The 19,849-nt window shown below is 19.5% G+C and overlaps 1 protein-coding gene across 4 annotated transcripts in view; it reads left to right on the top strand.

Moving 5' to 3' along the window:
- Positions 1–19,849, top strand: part of LOC129613099 (GATA zinc finger domain-containing protein 14-like) — a 103,818-nt gene that overhangs the window by 26,830 nt on the left and 57,139 nt on the right. The window contains exon 2 of one of the 4 annotated variants that reach the window (XM_055527020.1): positions 2,627–2,747. The exons of 2 other annotated variants lie outside the window; for them this stretch is intronic. The gene's annotated coding sequence lies outside the window, so the exon portion shown is untranslated. Of the gene's footprint in view, positions 1–2,626; positions 2,748–10,122; positions 10,218–19,849 lie in introns of those variants that run through there. One more of the 4 variants, XM_055527024.1, reaches the window with a different exon arrangement.

Below are 19,849 nucleotides of genomic sequence, written 5' to 3'. Positions count from 1 at the left end.
CGTAAAATTATTAAGCATTTTATAAGGTTTACATTCTATATAAATAACTTATAACCACCTTAAATTTATACATATGAATATATATAATGTATATACAGTAGGCTCTAAATAATTGCACTCTGCTGAATTCAGTTTTAATTGGCCCAACTTCATTTTATATAGTTAAAATTTCTCGCTCAATCGATTAACCAAATCTATTTAAATTCACCTTTATGAAAAAATGCTAAATATATTCTTAATTTTTTTTTGTTCTTTGGCATGATTTTTATATTTAAAGTAAAATTTGTACTATTTTAAAATAGCTACTGACACAAAATTATATCGAATAATTTTTTTGATCTGCCAATGTCATTTCGAGTTTTAAAGAAATAATTTTTTTTTTTTTTATTAAGTGTGTGAATTAAAGTTCAATTGCTTTCACATTTTATTAATTGGTATAAGCTTTATTCCGGTTTAATGGATCGATGATATAATTAAAATTAATTCTTTTAATTGAATTTCCATGTTAATTACGTTAAATATTGTGTATATTGAGCCGACGCAATCATTTATGAGGATTACTGTATTATTAAAAATAAGTCAGGTACATTTACTGGTGTGCAATACTTGTGCATAAGAAAGCATTATGAGGCTTTCTGTATAATTATAATTCGGTCTTAATTTCATTTTAACTCTTGCTAGTATTATTTGAATGCAATATACATAGAAGCTAAAATAAAACTCCTGTATAAGTATATTAAATTAATAAAGTGTGTAATACATTATTAAATTTAAAATATATTTATATATTTTGAGGGGATATTACCATGTATACATAAATATATACATACATATATACTCGTAAGAAGCATTTCAACATGGTATATAGTTTTATTCGCAGATTGTGGTAAGAGATTGCTCATTTCTAGCTCTTAACGGAAACTGACTTGGCGTTATACTTAATGTTTCTTGTGTGTTGAAATAAAAAATACAAGAAATGGAGAACAAAAAACAAAAAAAAATGAAGGAAAAAGTTAAAAAAATACGAAATAATAATAAGAAAGAAGCATAAGAAAATGCTATTTATAAAAACGATGACATAAAGTGTGGAAAATGAAATTTTCCTAACAAAAATATTATAAAAAAAATTTAAAAAATAAATTGATAAACATTAAAGAAAAAAACACTAGACATAAAGAAATAGCAGGATGAGCTAAGTCCAGCTTTTTTTTATTGAATACTAAAATTTGATTGTATCAATGGCTATAAAATTACATTGACGCACAAAATAAAAAATTGCATTATGAGATTTTTAAGTTGAAAGTGGAGAAATTACAATGTTTACAATATTTGAAAACTGACATATTTTGAGATGAGACTGACCTTATTATTAGAAAATATTCATTTTTAAATATTAGGTTTCAAGAATAGACTGCAGATAAAACGGGATGCAACAATTTCAAAATTTCGTTCTATTTTCTATTCTATATTTAATAAAACTTTGTATATGAAAACTGTGGTTAGATAAATTTTTTTTCTATAAAAATTCACAAATTTGTTGTAAGATCTAAAGGTTAGATTAGGACAAATTCGAGAATTTATAGGACAAGTACTTTGTTGTTACTCTTAATTTACTTAAATATTGCGAAAAGAGTGCGACTCTTTGTCTGAAAAAAGACGAAACGATAGAGCTCTTATTGTGTGAAGATTGGATTGGGCTGGCTACAATATTCCAATTTATCACGGATTTAGATATAATGGTATATATAATATAGATGGGCATGGGAATTAAAAAATCGCACGCGTCGTCATGAGAAAGATTAGGATCAAATTTCATGATGTTCGAATTTTTAAATTCAATTGATCATCTCTTATTTTTAATTTGTGAATTAATATTTTTTATTTTAAATCATAATCGCCAACCATATAGAATCGATATTGAGTTTTGTTCCGATATAATTTAAAAAATTAATATTACAAAAAATATTTTAATATGTTTTTTAATTTCTCATAGAAAATCTAAACTTTTTTATTTTTTTTATTTACTTTATTCTTTTCTTCAAATTTTGCTACTAGAAATTCTTTAACTACATTCGTAATTTTTCCTTGTTTATATTATCTATTTATTTCGTACTATATAATGATGTACTCGTATATATATCAATATATTAATATAATAAATAAGTTATTATAATAAATATAACAGTTTGTATATTAAATTATATACAATTATTACAATAAAATTTGATATTTAAAATATATAACATATTTAAGGAAATTTATCCCAGCTGTTCGTGGGCATATAGACGTCTTTATATGTAACGTAACGTATATACATACACAAGCATACAAATAAATAAATATGCATTTACGTTTTGAATATTAAATAAATGTTTTTTTTTGATAAATTTTTAATTTTGATTTATTAAAATTACTTTATATTGAATGAATTAAATTGCAAAGAATGTATACAACTTTTAAAATAATATTTTCACATATTTTTTATTACATATACATACATACATATATGTGTGTATGTATACAAATTTTTATTATAAATTTTTTTTCTTTTCATACTTACAATTTGTTTTTTATTTTAAATAATCAAAAATATTAATGCACACATTTTTATATTTTATTATAACAGTGTCATTAACAGATATGAGCTAATTTCTTCTTCTCTGCAAATTACAATTAAAGTTATACAATTAAGTATATATATATATACATATGTATATATACTTAAACAAACAACATTATAATAATATGTAAGTATATACATAATATCTATATACATATTTTGGAAAAATTAGCAAATTATATAATAATATGTAAAATGTTAAATGATAATAAATATATATACATATATAATAAAAATATAAGAAAAAAAAAACAACAAAAGAAAAAGAATACTTATTCAATATTGTGCAGTCATCTGAAATTATTTCCAACTTTATATTTCATTTATTTTAATTATATTGTATGTTAAATATTTTAAGAAACAATAAAAAAAAATTAAATAAAAAAATTTTTATTTATTATTTATTACATACACATACTTACATAAAGTTTTTCAATTGTATAAGTATAAATTTTTATAGAAAAAAAATTAAAGTACGTTTACATTTAGGATTCAAAAAATAATGTGATATTCGAAATAAATAATAGTTTTCAATTAATTCACTTTTTTTTTGTAATTTGAGTGAAAAATTTAAAAAATAAATTAATAACGGAACGTTATTAATTTCAGAACTGTTATAATTCTCCAAATTTAAAAACACTCTTTTAATTTTTTTTGTTTTGCTAGATTTTGAGTACAAACTCACGTTCATTTTTACATATTTTTTCATATAGAACGATTTTGTTACTTTAAGAGGAGCAAAGCTCTTCCATTTCGTTTTAGGCTTTATAGTGAATTTTCACATTTAAAATTAATTCATCACATTCGACTATATTAGTGTGTCACTTTTATACTATTGCAATATTTTGAATACGTTATAATAAGCCAAATACATATGTATATCTTCGATATTTAATTTTTAATTAGCAATATATTTTTGCTAAAAATTTTCATAATAGAAAATTTCTTATTTGATATACATTTTGCAGCAAAAAAAAACATTAATTAATTAGTTCTGAATGTAAACGTATAATGATTTTACAATTTTTCTTATTTTTATGATATATTCACATATATATATATATATATATATATACACATATATAATATATTTAACATCATTATTATTTCTCTTTCCTCTTTTTAATATATTTCTGTTATATTATTATAAAATATATATATACGTATATATATATATATGTATACACTCTTAAAAAAAAAAACAAAATATGAGTATATTTTATTATTTAAGTTTTACTTTTTTTTCATTCTATCATATTTTTGAAATGAAAATCCGCAAAAAAAAACAAAGGTAAATTAAAACTGAAAACAAAAAAAAAAGTAAAATTGTACCCACAATAATATAATGTATATAATATATGTATATATATATATACATATATTTATTCGCACATTGTTAATTCTCACTTTTGTTGTATATTGTAATACCTGAGCTTTCGTTTTTATTTCATACACTTTTTCCACCTTCATTTTTTATTTTTCCTGTATATATTATACTTATTGTTGTTTTGTTCTCTCCTCAATTTTTTTTTTTAGTTACATACAATAAGCTAATATAATTAACTACTTATATACTATACAATAATAATGTACACGGGTAGTAAAAAGTGTACACTATGCATATATATATATATATATGTATATACCTAGTTATTTTAAAATTATACCAGTATAAATTGTATTATACGATTATATACTTATATCTTCTATGTAAATGTATACTTATATTATAGATCCATATTATATACTTACGTATACATGGTACATACATGGTAAATTTTTAAAATACTTAAGTATTTTTTATTGTCATTATAAAAAGTTTATCCTGTTTACGGGGTTATTCTTTATTTTTTTTTTTTGCGTAAAAAGTATGTGACAAAAAATTTTTTATTTATATTATTATAATATGAAATTATATCTACATATATGTATATATATTGCATATACATAGTATAATATGTTGAATGAAATCTGAAAGAAAATCCCGGAAGTATATAATATATTAAAATTTATAAATAAGTATAATAAAATTTTTTATTTTAATTGATAATTATAAAAAGTAAAAATTGAAAAAAAAGAATAGTTAATGATTTTTATTATTGTCTTTTCAATAAAAATTTAATGTATAAATATAAATGACATTGTAATCATTTATATACTCATATAAAATACTGTATGTTAATTGAAAGTGCTTTGAAAGACTTTCTTTAGAAATTGAATATTATAAGTTCTCATAATCTCTTATGAGTGGAAACTAAATTAACATAAACATTAAAATTTCGCATATCCATGTAAGATATATGTACGATTTTTTATATCCTTCTGAATATAATTACATTTTTTTAGTAAATTCTTGGTTTTTTATTAAATTTATGGAAAATGTCATGTGTAATTTAAAATTATTATCTATTCTTTCCGAGATAATCCGGTTAAAAATCGCAAACCAAAATAAGAACTCTTCAAATTCGATAAAGTTTCACCTGAAATAATAGTTTTCTGAAAAACCATCATAATTTAAATTATGTTAGTGCCATTTTTAGCAAAGAAAGAGTCTTAGAAAAATTACGAGTATTTTACTATAATCTGTTGATTTACTTTTAACTTTTTTTCTGCAAAGATCACATTTTGCAAATCAGATGAAATTTTTATTTTACGAAAAATAAGAGAAAATATTTTAAAATTTTATATTTATTCTTTCTATGAAATAATCTAAGAATTTTTCATCTTATTTTCTTCTTTCTATAAAATTTCCTTATATACTATAATACTTATTACATATTAATTAGTTCTATACTACGTATACTTATATTATATACATAGTACAGTTATTGTTATATACATATACAAAGTACTGTATTTCAATAATTGATATTAGCTATGAAGAGCAAATTTTAAAGGAGAAAATATTTAAAAATAAATTTATTTTATTTAATTTTATTTTATTTATAAGAAAAAAAATAATATTAAACGCTTACAAGAAATTCAAGTCAAATATGATTATATATACAATACATACATTCTCACACATATAAATATGATATATTTTCTTAATTACTTTTAATTACGTAATAATTGTGGAAATAAATTATTTTTAAAAAGAATAAAAATTTCAAAATAACAACAACAATAATAATATTAATAAAAATGTGTAATAAATAATAAATTTAAATTTTAGAAATTAATTTTTGAAATCATAGATATACTTACAAAAAATTTATTTGTTTGTAAGTATATATTTTTATGTCTTCCTATTATTTTATTGTTTCATAGAATGACATAATTTGTATAGAATTATAAAGAAAATTTTGCAGTATTATTAAGGAAATTATTAATTTTAAAAATATATTTTTAACAAATATAAATTTTATTAATATTTTGTATAATAATCTGGTTTATTAAATTTAATGAACTTCGACTTGTTTAAAGTTTCAAATTAATTTCAAATTGTTATTAGCTTGTTTTAAAAAAAAGCCATACTCGTATTTATAAAATTTATTTTAAATATTCTTGATTATTGAAATTTAATAACTGATTTTTATTATAAAATTTTGAAAATTTGTTTCATTTTAAATTTAAGAATACCTAAATTTTTTTAAAATAAAACAAAATGTGTTCAAAATTTTTATTCTATCGTGTTGTTTATGTTAAAACTGAAATATTTTTTTTCCAAAACGAAGATTGTTGAATTTTCAATATATAAGAAATATAATTAAAACAATATAATTAAAAATACAAATAAGCCTATACAATATTATACGGGAAAGAGATGGAAATAATTTCATACTTAATATTAAAAAAAAAATATTTAATTTCTTAAAATATTTTTAAAACAGCTAGCAATTTTTAATTGAAATTCTATTGTATTACCAAAAAAGTTATAAGTGTAACACTTATTAAAAATAAGAAAATTTTACCACATTTTGAATTTTTGAAAATGCATTTTTAATTTTACAATAATTTTTTTTTTAATTTTTATTGTATTGTCCTTTCTGTTTAAAAAAATTATCATTTCATTAAATTTTTTTTTATCTTACTTAATTAAAAATTATTAAAAATTCTGAAATATTTGGTACTACATAATATTGGTGGAAGATTTTTTTAATACTCATTTTTTTTTGTTAATTTTAATGTGTGTTATTTATTTACTTTATTTAATTATATAATATACATTCATGTATACATTTATATTTAGTGAATATAATAATTTTTTTTTTTATATTAATTGTTTATATATATATTAAATAAAATATTTATTTTCATATTCACCGAGTTTGCTTTGTAACGTACATAATTATATTCAATTTCCATTATATAATATATATACTTACTTACTTTTATGTATTTTTGAAAAAATTTAAGTCAAATTGTATTTACATTAAAAATATAACAACTATTGTAAAAGAAAAAAAAGTAAAAATAAGATAAGGGCACCATTCTGTTTATCACTTTTTTAATTCATCGGATGAGTGACAAATTAGTAATATTACTCGTATTCTGAACTCTAATGAAATATAGCCGTATATGTATTATTGTATATAAAGAACTGCATTAAGCCAACTATACAATTTAATTCTTAAAAATGAGAATTTTTTTTTAGTAATTTCTCATCTCAGTTTATTTTATTTTCTCATCATATTATGTTTATTTTCTCATCTCAGTTTTAAATATATGATTGGGAAGTAATGTCAGAAATATATGACTGAGTATTTACTCAAAATTTAAATAAAATGAGAAAAATATAAAATTTCCAATGAGAATTAAAATTTAAAAACATAATGTTGCCCAAAGAAAATTTTTTTTTTTTAGTTTTTAACTTGTAGTTAATTAGATTTATTAATAATGTATTAAAACTTATAATTTTTATAACATAGCTATATATAGAAAACAAACCAAACAAAATATTGTTTCAAATGGATTATTGAAAAAAAAATCATAATGTGCTTCTATATACATATATATATATTTCATTCACAATTTTTTATATTATGCTATATTTATACAACAAAATTAATATATGAAGAAGAAGTATGTAATATTTTTATGACAAGCTATATATGTTAATGTACAAAAGATGCATGGACTTTTAGTTATTGCTATATGTATTATGTATTATATAGTATTTACTTGACATATTGTGTGTATAAATTGGAAATTTTTCACTTAATTTTACTTCATATATTATGTACGTATTTTTGTATTTAAAAAAAAAAAATTTAAATTTTTGCTCTATTGCACTTTCAATTTTGAAATGTTGATTCTTCAAAAAAAAAAAATAAAAGAATATATAAAATGAAAATTTGCCAATCAAAAATTGAATTGACATGACGGTATTGTTTTTTTTTTTCCAAAAATGAATTATTTAATTTTTTTTTCATTTCCAATTTGCACGCAACATTTTTTTTTTATAAGCTACCTACGTATAATTATATAATAAAAGAATGAATTTTTATAATTGTATACTTAATAAATTTTGAAAAAAAAAGAAAGAAAACTTTCTAAATTCTAGGGGTTGGAAAGTAATAAAAGCAAATAAGTTTTTTTATTACATTTTTTTCATAAATTTTATAAATTTGTATATTTCTGTGGTTCTAAATAAAATTTGCCTAAACCCAAAAAAAAAAAATATTTTAAAGATATTAAATTCAAAGCTTTACAAAACTCGAATTCAAATCAATTTTGGAAAAATTTTCCATTTCCAATTATATGAACAAAATTATTTTTGTACCATACGACGTGATGTACATTAATAAAATTTTGCACAAATATTATTTAAAAGATATAAGGAATTAGAATTTGTTATAAAATTGAAAATTATAAAAATTGACTTAGGCAGTTTTTACTCTTAACCGCAGATTTTATCATACATCTTGTAATGAAAATTTATGAACACCTTGTAATGAAAATTTATAAGGATAATAAATTTTTTTTTGTATATGAGTGTGTTTGTAAATAAGTTGTAATTTTTATTAATATGGAAAAGAAAATTAGTTTTTTTTTTTGGTTATTTTTCTTACAATTTGACTATTAAAACTTAAATTGAGCAATAATAGAAAATATCGAATAATAATATCACTCCAAAAGCTATAATATAAATTTTAAATTATCGAATTATTAATTGATTGCTATCATAATGTAATTATAGAAATTGAATGAAAATGAGAAATTATTTTTTTTTTATCTAAAAATAATAATATCAGACATACGAGTACACGTAAGTACATAGACTTATATGGCTTTAAATTACAAAAACAGGTTAGCATTGAAAATATCAATTTTTTTTTCTTCAATTATTTTATATTATTGTAATATTATAATGTTAAAATTTGTTTGTGTGTGCAATGGTATACTCACTTGCATTGTGCATAGAATTTTTTTATGTTCTTTGCAATATGTAGGTATGCATGTGAAATACGATTAAATAGAGAAAAATGAGAATATGACAAAAATAATTTGATGAGTAATCAATTGAAATGATAGACTGGAAACACTCAATTTTTATATTCGTATACAAACTATTATATTTGTAAAATATTGTATGTTTGCTACTAAGATAATAATGGTCTGAGGTATACGAATATAAAATATTTTTTTTAACTCAGAGTCGAATTTCAATTCAATTATTTGCAAATTATTTTCAACTGTTTATGTTATTCCATTCGTCCGTTTATTTCGCCATAAGTAAAAATCTAATTGATTTATGATTCTACATTCATCAAATTTTCAAATATTGTTTGAATTTAATAAATGTCCGAACCCTATTTAATTTTAGTACAATAATTTGGCCATATACTTTGTAATATGCAGTTAGATTATGTAGGACTAAAATTTTATTTAAAAAAAAAATATATTGAAAGAGAAATTATTTTCGTAAAAAATAATTATATATCATAAACTATTTAGGTTATACCGTACTGAAATTTTGCATAAATGGGTTGGTTATTCAAATAGAATTTAGTTACTCATTATGTATGTAAGTAATTTAATTAATCATTCGTTCAAGTATAATACAATTGACACGGTCAACTTGTGCTATTCTGATTTTATTTTCTATATTTCAATAACACGTCTCAATTCAATGTGATAGCTTTCGAAATTTAATTGAAATTAAAAAATTAATAAACATTTAAAATTAGAATATGGAAAAATATTAATATTTTTATTAATTTAATTTAAATATTTAAATTACATTATTTTGAAAGAATTTATTTATTTTCAGTATTTTCTTTTTTGCAATTTTACTCTTGTTGTTCTTTAATTTTAATTTTTCTAAAAAAAAGCATGTTTTTTTTTTACGAATTATATCTAAAAATTGAATCACTTTTATTATTATTTTTATTTTATATACTTTTTTATCTTATAAATTTTTAATCATATCTATATTTGCAAATAACAGATTTATTACGAGTATAAATAGTTGTCAAGAAACTTATGTACTTTTATATACAATTTTAGTTGGGGAAAAAAATAAAGTTTTGATTCTGAAGAAAAATACTCAAAGAAAATTTATATAAATTTATTATAATATTTACTGTAATAAGTCAAATATATTAATTGATTGTGAAAATCAAAAAAATTTGAAAAATTAATATCAATAGGGGTAAGTAAAAAATGTTATAATTATTTATGAATACTTATATGAAAATTTTTTGTAAAATGAGCAATTGATTTAAAAAATATTTGAAATACCACCTTCATTTACTAAATTTATTTTGTAACATTGTACCTTATATATATTTATATTTATAATTTTAATCATTATATATGTAAATGTATGCATAATTAATAATAATACATATACAGTATTCAATGTATACATTGAAATATTATTAAAAATTTTGAAGGGTTTTTCAAAAGCACTCACTAATATGTTACATTAAAAATTATCTGCTTATTTTAAAATATTATTAATGTATGTACGTATGTATTTATTGCATTCACATTATGATTACAATATATGTAAATATTTTTCTACTTTAATATAAATGTACCATTCTAGAAATTGTATTAATTATAAATAAAAAAATTTAATTATTTATTAATTTTGTCACAAATATATACAAAAGAAGAGAGAAGAGAAAATATTTAGCGAATAAAATTCGCCGACTATTAAAACTATATATAAATAATATCTGTTTTAAAACAGTCAAATGGGAGAGAATTTCAATTGAGAACTTTTTTTTTGAATTATTTAATTTTTTTTGCCAATGCACATGATTAGATAAATAAAGTACATACTTTAAGATTGTTATTTTAACTTTTTCTTTTAAAAGTGCTATTTTCTTTTTCTCCCAATTTTTCTCACAGGCGTTTTGCAAATATTTAGAGAATATTATATGAAATTTTATTACTTAAAATAATTATTCTTTAATTTTAATAATATTATTTTCATCGAATTAAAAATTTTATATTATATACAAAATATAAATCAGTACCTACATAATTTTCCAATTTTTAAAGATTTCTTTTTTTTTATTAGCTATTATGTAAAAATTCAGAAGGTCAACTTGATTTTATGAATTTTTAATTTCTAAAATAATTTCTCATTGCGTAATTAATCAACGAAATACAAAAAAAATTACAAAATTTTTTTCTTTAATTTATTCAAAACAAGCATTATTGTTATTTAAAACAATTATTATACTTAAACTACATAATAAAATATTTATGTAGTTCATTTGTACATAACAGCAATATTAATATAGAAAAAAAAAAGAGCACCCATCAAAATTGTGTGCTATGAATGAAAAACTATTTTAAATGTTTTTTTTCACTTTTGTTATTTTAAATTCTAAGCATAACAAAAATTACAAAATTATAAAACCTTTTTGTAGTAAGTATGTTTACATATACATATGATATTTTTAATTGAACGTACACAGTTATATAAGCTTCTGGTTGTAATTTACACCTTAATACATATAAAATATAAAATAATTACTTTAAAGTTAATCATCTTATTAAATTACATTTAAAATTATGTTTAACACTATAGAAAAATTAATATTTTTGCAAAAAATTTCTTTCGTTTAAAATGAAATTTTTCGAAAAATTGCGATTTCCTTAAAACTTTTAAAATATTTTTCTATGAACGAAGCAAAATTAATATAAAATATAAAATTTGATATAATTGTATAACAATACTATTTAAAAAATTTTCGTTGAATATTATACATTTTTTACAATATTCATTCCATAGAAGTATAATAGAAAGAGAAATATTGTAAATTAAAATAGCACTGTGAATAAAAATTATGACACTCTGTACCATAAATTATTTTTAACTTCAATAATATATTTTTATTATTCAATATTTTCATTATTTTTAATAGAAATATTTTAATATTTCTAATTTTCAATAGAATAATTTTAATATTATTGAGTGAATGTTATAAAACATAGCAATTTTTTTGTACATTTCAACCGAAGTATACCGATTATAAACCTTTATACGTTTAATACTGTTTTTCATAATTTCAATTAACGCCAAATGGTCAATTTCAACTTAAACAATTTGAAAATGTTCGAAAACAAAATAATTAACATGAGTAAAAACGTATAGTTTCGGCAAATTTTAAATCAAAATTGATCGGATTTTGTCTTAGAAACTACAAAGATTAACAAGTGATGTCTGCTAGAGTAATCTACGATTTTATATACACTTACGTATATTTTTCATAAAATATATTATGTTTCAAATCGTCAAAATTTCTATTACATACATATTTATTTCACATCCATATCGATTGCCTCATTTTACATTTTCCGTTTTGTTTTTTTTGTAACATCAAATATTTATATAAAATAGCTTTTGGAAATGGTTAAAAATTATATAACAGAAAAACATATTTTTTTTTTTCTAAATTAAAAAAATATTTTTAAAATTTCTATTTTTATTCACATTAAACTTTTAATAGTAGTCAAATTGTATAGTAGTGAATTGAAATTTATTATTCTTTTTCCAAAAAAAAATATATTTTTATTATAATTGTTATATATAACAATTAAATTTCAATTTTATATACACAAAATAAAATAGCTAAATTGAGATTAATATGATATAAAAAGAGTTTTGTAGAAATCTACTAAAATCTATAATGATAACTCAATTTTTGACCAATTTTTTAGTTATAATAGTAAAAATTTATTAATCTTGAATGAGAAAAATGCTATAAATAAGCCCTATTTTAAGATTTTTAAATTATTGCCATTTTGAAAAATTGTAATTTTAGAGATTATCGGGTTTTTGGTAAATTTCTACAAATTTATATTTTCATAGTATTTGTAAGTTAGATATGAAGAAATAATTTAATTTCTTTCAAATATGTATATGAAATTTTAGCAATTTAATATTAAATATAACTGAAAGAAGAAGTAAAATATTGAGAAAAAATAACAAAAATATAAAAAAGAAATATTTTTTTTCTTCAGTTTTTTTTTGCAATAAATTTATTTATTAATGTATTTCTGTTACAAATACAATCAATTTATTGTATAATTTCACATAATTATTAATAACATTTTTTAATATTAATCTATATATATGTATATGTATTTATAACAAAATTCTATATTTGTAATCTTATATATTTATTGTAATTTACTATATCATTTTTAATAATATTTTTTGATATTATATAATATTGAAACATTGCATGGCTTTTGAAAGAATTTTTTGACTTAAAAAAACAAAATTAAAATAAATTAAAAATGAAGAGAAAATAGAATAGAAAATATTAATTATAACAGTATTATTTTACATTTAATACATGTACATATAATGTTATTTAAATAACAGAAGTTGAATATATCAGTAAAAATTTGTATTAAATTGTAACATTTATTTTATTTAATTTACTTATTCTTATTACATTAATTTTTTTTTTGTTTCTCTATAAAATATTAATACAAAATTTTGCATTAGGAAAATAATTTTGTTTATTTATATATTTTAAATAAAAATGATCAACATGTAAAAATTTTTTATTTATTCTCATTTATTCCGGTTGATGGATTTTGTTTTCATATACATATAAATCTCATACTGTTAACACTTTAATTTTTAAGTACAATGAAGTTTTCCATTTTGCAAATTTCGGGAGCATGCATTTTGATGTGTTTTAAATGTATGCAAACAAGTTTGAATATTTTATGCTATATTTGAGTATTTTGAATTCTTATTAATTCGTCTTCGTTGAATTGCACGCATCTGTTTGCATTATTTTTATCGCTGTTAGATTTCTACAAAGACATAAATATGACAGTTTTCTGAAAATTTATTCTTTCGAAATTAAAAAGCTGTTTTAAATTCATGTAAAAATAAAAAGACGGCAACTAGTTTTCTTAGTTATAATGTAGAGAACATAACGGGAAGAACATAAAGGGAAAATGGCTATTCAAATAAACGTTTCGTATTTAAATGGCTGTTGAATTTAATTATATAATATCAAGACTTAATTATTACATAAATCAAACATCTTTTGCTTTCATCCTGAAAGTATGCAATTTCTTTTTTTTTATAAGAAATACATAAGTTGATACTTTCTTTTCAAATAGAAATTCAAATAGAAATTTCTAGCTTCTAAATTTATGTAGGTCCATTTCACCAGTGAAATATAAAATTCAATTACTATATATTGTGAAGGTTGAATGAAAATGAGACAAAATAAAATATTTATATGATTTTAATTTAATAAAGATGAAGATTATTTCATAGCAAATACAGACAATTTTAAAAATTCCATTTTATTGAAATTTTATTATTCATTCATATATTCTTCCATCTTTTAAATATTAACCATGATTATAATTAGATTAATATAGTATATATACTCTGTATATACTATATATGTATATTCCATATTTGAATTTATTATATTTTAAAATCTACAATAAGGAATATAAAATATAAAATAGTCAATATAAAATATCAAAAGAAGTTTTTAAAATAAAAATCAAGGAAATTTAAACTGCAATGTCATTTTTAACCTCTCTCTTTTAAAAAATTTTTTTTATTCTCTTTATAACAAATTAAAAATATACAAAAATAAAAAAAATTGGGTTCACAATGATGATGATGATGACAATGATAATGATATTGATGATCTTGATGACTGTGATAGACTTTTTTTTTTCTCTTTTTGTTTGATATATAAAAATTGTATAAATTTATGAAATAACCTTGTTCTCCTACAATTTGTTTTTTTTTTTTGTATATTTTCAATAAGAGAAAATTCCTTGAAATAATATTGTCCTTTTTTCTTATTTGATTTATTACAAAATACATTCATAAATAGAAAGAAATACCGTTATTATTAATTGTTTATGTAGCTACAATATAGCATGAGTATGTTCTTTATATTCAATTAGAACAATGTTTAATTGCATACTTTTTGGAGTAAAATTTTAATTGTTTATTATATGTGGTTTTAATTAATTAATTTATATAGCTAGCTATATGTTGGATTTTAAGATTTAAAAATTTTAATATTAAGAAAAAATAATTTCTAATAATGAAAGGGGGTAGTGGTAAGCGGACTATTGTGGGGAGTAGAGGGTAGGATGTATTTTCATGTAGCAATTTTTTATTGTATTAATATTAATTAACAGTTATTATTCTAATTTATATTACAAAAACAAAAGAACAAAAAAAATTAATTGGTATTGTAATTAATTGGGTTTTTGTTTTCATCATTTTCCGATACTAGACTTTTATAATGTATTGAGATGAAAATCAAAGCTAATAAATTCATTTTAAATTGTTTTTACTTGTAGAGTTAATGAGAAAATAATATTAATCTCTTGATTAATTTAAATTCAGTAACACCAAAATATATTTATAGACTGGAAATCTTTAGACGAAAAATACAAAAATTTATTTTTTTTTTTTTTAGTTATGGTTTCAGTCTAGATTCTCTAATTTCTCTGATTTAATTTCTTTCATTTAAAGGTTAAATTTATTGTATGTATAAATTTCATATTTTGTGCAATTATTTTCGAAATTTTCTACTTATAGCTCCGGGAAGACAGGTCGGCAATCCTATCCATTTAACCATTTTAACATTTTGTATAATTTAATTTATTGCGAATTTTTAAATTATAATTAATTTAATTAAATATTTATTAAATGCACAAAAACAACTTAAAAAGTACATAAATATTGTGATCATTTTTATTTTAAATAAAAAATTAATAATAAAAAATAAACAAAAAAATTATTAAAAAAAAAGGTTTCATTCATTGGAATTTTTATAACATTTTTTTTTATTTTTTTTTCTTTTAATTGTAAAAATTTTTTTTATTTATTTTAATTTATTTTAGAAGTGATAACTAATATATAAAAAAAATATATGAATAAAAAAATTTATAAATAAAAAAAAAAAAATTTTTAATAAAGCATTTTTGCATTTTTTTAAAAACAAAACCACTTTGTAGTTGAATATTTTATTTATTAATTAATCTGAAAAATATAAAAAAAAAATAAGAAACTGATGTTTGGAATAAAAAAAAAACTTTTATAATTTTAAATAAAAAGCAAATTTATTGGGCTGTGGAGAGTTGATTTTTCAAAAAGTTTTTCTTTTTCTTTTTTTTCTTTGTTCTTCCTTCACCTTTTTTTTGTATACTTTATTAACTATATTATATTCTAATTAAGCATGATAAAGATTGTGTTGACTTATTGATTAATTAAAAAATAAAAAATTATTTTCATTGTTTTTTTTTCTTTAACAATACTGCGGCAATAAACAAAGTGAAAAAATTGCATATTCTCTTATTGCATAATTTTCATTTAATTTTTAAGTTTACAATTCCATTTGTATAACCATATTCCCATTGTAAATTTTCTCTATATATGTACAATGAAATTGAATCAAAAATATTATCTCTGTAAGCAAGATTATGTTAAAAACCGAATTGTATGCATTCTAAATAACATTTAAGTACAGTAACATAAATATTCATTCTATTAATATTTGGCTAACCATAAAGAGAATAAAAAATTTGATAAAAAGTGAATTTGTTTTAGATATTAATTTTTGTTAGACTTATATACTATTGAATATTACCTTTAAAAATGTAAACTTGGCATTTGAAATACAGATTCGGTTCATGTACCTTTATATTTCAATAGAAAATTTTTTGTTACAATAAATATCTCAAGAATTGGGTCTAGAATATGAAATTTCAATTGAGTCCGTTTGTTATTGTCTTAAATGAAATCAAATATATAAAATAGGCTTTATAGTAGTCGTCCAATACCTTATGGGATATTATGCGTCTCTATACTAAACTACTCATCTCACTCAAAATAGTATATATATACTTACGTTTTTCTTTATTATAATGAAGAGAAATGCACAGTTAAAAACTCAGAATATTCTGTTAGTTGCGATTGCAACACACTATACATATTTGTATGAACTGCTACCGGTGAAAATAAAATAAATGCAATCATGGAGAAAAATCTATATACATATGAATTTATTGATGATTAACGTTGTTAATCTGCATATTTAAAGTATATTTAAGGTGTAATTACAAAATTATATTGTTTAAAAAAAAAAATCCTATATAATTTCTAAAATTCGTAAAAAAATTTTTATTTCTTTTTATACTTTTTTTATCGTACACTTTTTTAACAGTATAAATTTTAATACTGGACTTGATTATTAAATTATGGGTAAAAAGAAAATCGCGTGTGGGTATTAGGGATATATGCGTGCTTTAAAATTATTTTTTTATTCTTCTTAAATTATCAAATCGTGGAAAATTTGACATATAATTTTTTATTAAAAAATTATTCATTAATTCTTATTTAATTATTCAAATCTGTGATATGAATTTTTATATTTATGGGAAGCTTTATTGCTTATTAATTAAATTAAACCTACGGAATTGATTTTATTAAAGTATTTTGCCGAAATTTTTAAATATTATGTGAGCTGACAATAATTTTTGAATACTTATCTGCTCTTTTAGCTTTCATATTTTCTATTATATTAACGAATATACGATTATAATGTTAATTATTTTAAAAATTACGAAAATTTTAATATTTTTTTATATTTTCAAGTAGATTGAAATGCTTTCTATTTGTTCTTATTTCAAAATGAAAAAATTTATTCAGTTCAATTTAATTGAAAAGTTTATTAATTTATTTTATTGAATGAATTAATTTCCTCCCCGAAAGTTTATTTATTTCATTAAATCGACCAAGGGAACTCAGATATATATATTTCCGTTATAATTAATTCAACCAAAATTGAAATACATGATAAATATCGGGTCTAATGAGATTCCGCCATGAAATAAACTCTGAATAAATATGACATATCGCTATAATGCTTAAATATCACAAATATTAAGAGAAACACCGTAACTTCATGAAACACAAATCTAAAGCTCAATATTTTCTGTTCACAAAAATCTGAAAAATCGAAGGTTCAATTTAAGTTCTAATGCATATTATGCAGATAATAAGTATTTCAAGTGTAGAAAAATGTATGTATGACAGTAATATGACAGTAATATGACAGTACCTATAAACCTATAAAAATATATGTATACCTATAAAAATAATATGTATTGTATATAAAATAAATTTAGAATTATAAAATTATTATTTAATTTAACCGCTCGAACGGAATATTATGTACATATGTATGTATATTTATAGAACATAATGATCAGCAAATAAATTACAGATCTTTGGAATTTATACACCATTTCATATATATATATAAATATATACAAAGTAATAAAAATTTAAAAATGTGGTGAAAAAAAAATTATTGCAAAAGTTTTCTTTGTTATTATTATTTTTTGTGTTTTTTGAAATTTTTACCAAAATGTTTCTATTTATTATAGTAAGAATTTAATTTTTTCTTATTTTGTTTTTTTTTTATAATAAAGCTATTATAATGATGAAGTAAATTATCTAAACATTTGTTCAAATCTCATAATTTATCAATGCGATAAAGCGTCACGAATGCCACAAAATGTCAACACAATCTTCTATCTAGAAAATTATTTTTTTCTTTCTTTTTCTATTTATTATTCTTAATATTCTCTATATTTATTCTATATATATATACATATATATTCATAAAGCTTTCTGTGTATTTTCTTATTTTTTTTTTTGGAATATATCGCGCTAAGAGTTCATTTTATTTTTAGATAATTATGAATAAATTTTGAAATTTTCTTGTATTGTATAAAAATTTTTTATGTTTATATTTCATTTTTCATTATTTTCTTTTCTTATTTTTGTTGTTAATCATAGTAGATAATATAATATGATGATAATGATGATGCTTGAGGTTTATATATATAAATATATATCACTATATATTTACACGTAATACATATGCATATTAAAATATAAATATATAAAAATTATACGTTTGTATGTGTCTATACTTACATTGTATATTGTTTAGCGTTCATTTTAATGATTATTTTCTTTTTTTGTGATTCAAAATATGTATACTTGCATATACAATAAGTACGTATGTATAATGTGAATATATATACATTTATATAAAAGTATATGTTTTAATATACCCAGGTATTTATCAAAATGTAAATACAATGTGCATACTAAATATTTTTATACAATTTGTAATGTGGATTGAATTTATGCAGTGGCGAATGGATAATGTTAACTTATTTTGACAAAACCAATAAAATTGCATACTACAAAATTTTTCGATTTGAATTTAATTTTATTAAAATAAATGACATTGCATATTTTATGTGTGTGTTGGCTCACTTTAAACATATATATTTTGAATATACGAAGTTAAAATATTCTGATTTCCGTTTTACATAGCTATGTTAATGTATTTAGCTATTTACAATGTCAAAAAATATTTTTGTATTTTTGAAAATTGCATATTTTCAGGGGTTTGTATTTAATTTTAATATCCCAGATCGACCAATTTAATGTTAAAAAAATTTTTTTAATTGAATATTAGCAAAAGAAAAATAGGGAGTTAAGTAAACGGAGCTATATTTTTTACGAAGTCAAATGTTTACATGTGCGGCAATCTAAATTAAGAAATTATTATTTCTTAAGAGCGTTCGTTAATTTGAATTACAATACATGCATAGCAACATGTATGAAGTATTACAAAAAAATTTAATGAAAAAATGAATTCTTTTAGATTTTAAAAAATACTTAATTTTCACATACTTATGTAATCACACCTAAGTGCATTTAGTAAAATGATT

The sequence above is a fragment of the Condylostylus longicornis genome, unplaced genomic scaffold, assembly GCF_029603195.1.
Source record: "Condylostylus longicornis isolate FDR11 unplaced genomic scaffold, ASM2960319v2 ptg000080l, whole genome shotgun sequence".
Lineage (NCBI taxonomy): Eukaryota > Metazoa > Arthropoda > Insecta > Diptera > Dolichopodidae > Condylostylus > Condylostylus longicornis.
This window is presented reverse-complemented; position numbering and strand designations above follow the sequence as displayed.